This window comes from Amphiprion ocellaris, chromosome 13, assembly GCF_022539595.1.
Source record: "Amphiprion ocellaris isolate individual 3 ecotype Okinawa chromosome 13, ASM2253959v1, whole genome shotgun sequence".
Lineage (NCBI taxonomy): Eukaryota > Metazoa > Chordata > Actinopteri > Pomacentridae > Amphiprion > Amphiprion ocellaris.
In genome coordinates, this window is record NC_072778.1 from 27637575 (window position 1) to 27641446 (window position 3872).

The 3872-nt window shown below is 38.6% G+C and overlaps 1 non-coding gene across 1 annotated transcript; it reads left to right on the forward strand.

Annotated features, from left to right (window-relative positions):
* The first annotated feature begins 2644 nt into the window (after positions 1-2644).
* On the forward strand, positions 2645-2726 carry trnal-aag (transfer RNA leucine (anticodon AAG)). Its single transcript has one exon. It is a non-coding gene; the product is annotated as a tRNA-Leu (tRNA).
* The last annotated feature ends 1146 nt before the right edge of the window (positions 2727-3872 follow it).

Here is a 3872-nt window from a genome sequence, read left to right on the forward strand (position 1 = left end):
TTTTTTTTTCATTAATTAGGGTCCCCATTACCTTCCACAAAGAGCTTGCTATTCATTCAGGGCTCCTAAAAGCTGTGATATTTCTTAAATTCAACAATATGCTGTTGATGAAGCAAACCACATATTGAGAACTTTGCTATTCTTAGAGCTGTCCTCCTCTGTCGTGACTTTTCAGCACATTACATCATGCAATTGATTATGTGTGAGTGGAAGTCTTGATGAAGGCCATGGATACACAGAAAATAAGAGATTTCACCTTCTGAAAGTCTCAGATGTGCAGTTTCATATGGATATGGCTATTATTTACTGTATGTTATCTCTAGTTGGAGTAAGGAGAGAACATTCTTGAAAGAAAATAGAGAGAAGACTCATAAGAACAGTGTGATTCATCATCTGGTGGACTATGACCAGCAAAATACCATAGCTTGTGTTAAAGAGACTGTACAGACCAAACTGGCATTGCTATTTGGAACTTAATGCAACTTGCATTCCAAAATTACAAACAGTGGAAGCAAAAAAAAGATCGATTTCAAGTTGGCTCATGAGTGTATCTTTGAGATCTGGTTCAACTTTGGCAACGAGAACTACTTGTTAAAACTGAAATCACGATATATAAATGTGAGAGGAGTCGTTTTAAAGGAACCACAGAGATCCAACCTTGAAGTCCCACTCAGTTCTACAGATCATTTGAGCACCTATCAGCTCACTGATTCGGTTTGAAACCAGAAAAACCCACAACTTTACTGATGGAGTAACTCACTGCTCTTATTTTGATCATTTCCAAGCCATGGTGTATAGCTTTTAGCAGCAATAAAAGCTCTAGAAAGCCACTGAACAAGCCAGTGGGCAGTAATGGTGCCTGCCCAACACCATGGCTGAGAGTTAGCGATGAGCTGGTAATTATAACAGAATATTTGGCTGAGATCAAAACAAAACTAACAGAAGAGTAGCGCAAACACATCTCTGAAGGGCACATGCACCATATCATTCCCCAAAATGCCAAAAATCAGTTCATGTAGGATTAGGTTTTGGGGGAACTTACCTCCATTGATAAAAGAGACCAGCATTGACTGTTGGTAGGAAACCTTCTTACGTAACATTCTCAGGCCTGGTAGTACAACACCATTACCCTGGTTTCACCTTTGCTGTTCACAGAAGACAGTTGTTATTTTATTGTTTTCATTGGTGTGGACAGCTTTTTTTTAATTTGAATTAAGTTGCCATAAGGTTAGTTTGAATAACTTGACAAAGAAGGTGTCTTCAAAGTCCATGCAAACAGTATTTCAAATGCATGTTCCAGCATCTATATAAATTGTAGCAATTGAATAATCAGAAAAAGTTGGAAATAACTGCTATTTATTTAAATTTCATTTAATATTTATCAAAGCAGATTTAAAGTTTCAGGAGCTTGTTCATGATAGCCCATTTGTCAACAATTACAACATGTAACCACATGCAAGATGTGGTTAGATCAACATGACAATATTATTATTTAATTGCTTTACATCACTGATATGCAGAACCAAGTATGTTTTTGTCAAAACTGATCCTGTCTGTATCATAAAGCAACCATTTTTTATTATTCAGGAAGTGCATCCTGTGGCTCCCGCTCCCTTCACTATGTGCTTTATTAGTCTGTAAAATGGTGCACATGCAATCTAGCTGTTGTCATTCCTTTGCTGTTACTTACTTCATTAATACCCTGGCATGCTTTTTGTTCCATTATCAAAGCACTGTAACAAGTTTATTTTCAATTTTGAAGTACAACATGAATTTCTATTCCTTTATCTGTGTGTAGAGGGTACTCTCGTGGTTGTTGCATAGTTGATTTCAAAACGTTTGTTGGCAGCATCCTGAGAGTGTGAGACTTTTATACATTAATGAATGTCCAGTATATTTAAGGCCTTGCAAAATGAGTTCACACACTCTTAAATAAGTCTGTTAGAGGCAGGTAAATCTCTGTATTTTATGCAATCATGATATCATAAATCTAGTGTCTGTGGTGACATTTCTATGCTGCTGCAATGGTAGTGATGTGTTTTTTTAGCAATCGGTTATGACTGGTTGTGCAGAGATAAAGATGGGAACAAACTGCAGTGAGACAGAGTTGGCTACAGCAACTATAAATATAGCAGAAAAAACCTTGGTGGTGTCAAGAGAAGCTAAACCCTGTCACCCGAGACAGGGTGAAGCTTCTCCTTCAACCCCCATTCTTTGAGTGAGAGTCTTTGAAACCCGGCTAATTTTCAAATATATGCTGATCAAGACCAAAACTTCTCATAATACATTTTTCAATTTTGCAGAAACTGTTCAAATGTGTGCTTTTGACAGCTATAGAAGGAAGACCAGAGTGCATTTTTCCCTTCAGACCTCTATATGGCTTGACAATGGTTGCAGTTGACAGGATGACGGGTACTCTCCAACCAAAGGAAACCATTACAGGCTACACTCCCCAACATGCACACAACACTGACTGTACCTGTTTGGACAGTTGACCAAAAACATATATATCTGGAACTATTTCAGGTAAGAAATAAACCAGGCAGCTGCAGAATGTTTCATCATTGTAGATCAGCAGCAGTAATTAAATTTTTTTTTGAGAGTTTGCAGAGGCGGCGAATAGCCAGCAGGAGCCATAAGTGCAGGTAGTGTGGCCGAGTGGTCTAAGGCGCTGGATTAAGGCTCCAGTCTCTATGGAGGCGTGGGTTCGAATCCCACCACTGCCATCTACAATTAGTCTTTAAGTTATAGCTGTGAGAAACCTCTGTTTCCTTACTATAGAGCATTAGGATTGCAAAAAAAAAAAAAAAAATGGTGTGACTTCATTAACGTTTACTGTCAGTGAATCCCACAAGGGGAGTGTTACAGTGGAAGTGTGCTGGTCCCAGAGGTCAATGCATTTGCTAGACGTCAACTTCTCTAATGAATATAGAACAATATACGGCATGGCATGTCTGGAGTGTATATGTCATCAAGCGAGAAAGAAAGATGAGTAAAAATAGCCCAAGGTTGAAGGGGTTAAGTGGCTCAGCTGACCAACGGGCCTTCTGCCCCAGAATAATCGGTGGGTTGTGTATTTTAGGAAGGCCCTTTCAGTGAAATGCAGCAACCAATGTGTGTGTTAGTGAGTGCACTCATTGTGGAGTTTATTCCTACATGACTGCATCTTTATACTGCAGGGGAAAACATTTCACTGAGGGATTCCCATATGCAGATAATACTGTGGATGCACAGGCATCCCCTGTTTTTGAACAGATGTCTGGTTTTAACTTTTCTGTTGGTGTTCTGACTAGACCTCACCAAAAGTGGGTCGTATTTTTATTGCATTTGTGTCTGCAAGTTCTCAACAGTCATTCAGTTTCTATTCACCAAAACAATCAGTCATTTATATCAGAGTTATCACTTTGCCAGATACTTTTTTTTTTCCTGAATTGCATTTAAAAAATACAGCTTCAGTTGTGGCCAAAAATGAAGTATTGAAGGTTTGAGGAGGCAAAATTAAAGGGATTGGCCGTATGAGGATAGAAAGATATGAAGAGTTAGTCAATCATTACTTTTATCTTGTATTTTTTTAAAGAGAGAAAGAAAAAGAGTGAGTAATCATTGAAAGGTAAGGTGGCGGTTTCTCGAGGTGAAGAATGAAGTTGGAGACTTCCATTATGGAATTGTGGAAATTTCTTATGCTATATTTATAGAGCAATACAGCTTGGCAGCAAATCAAGATTGGTTCTTGAGCTCCTGATAAGTGTGAGGGATGTGAGGGAAATGTGAGGGAGATGCAGGCATCGACTCACTTAACGGGTTTACATGTTCTGTCACAACACTTACAAATCCACTCAAATGCTATTTAATTGAGTTAATTAGGTTCAGTC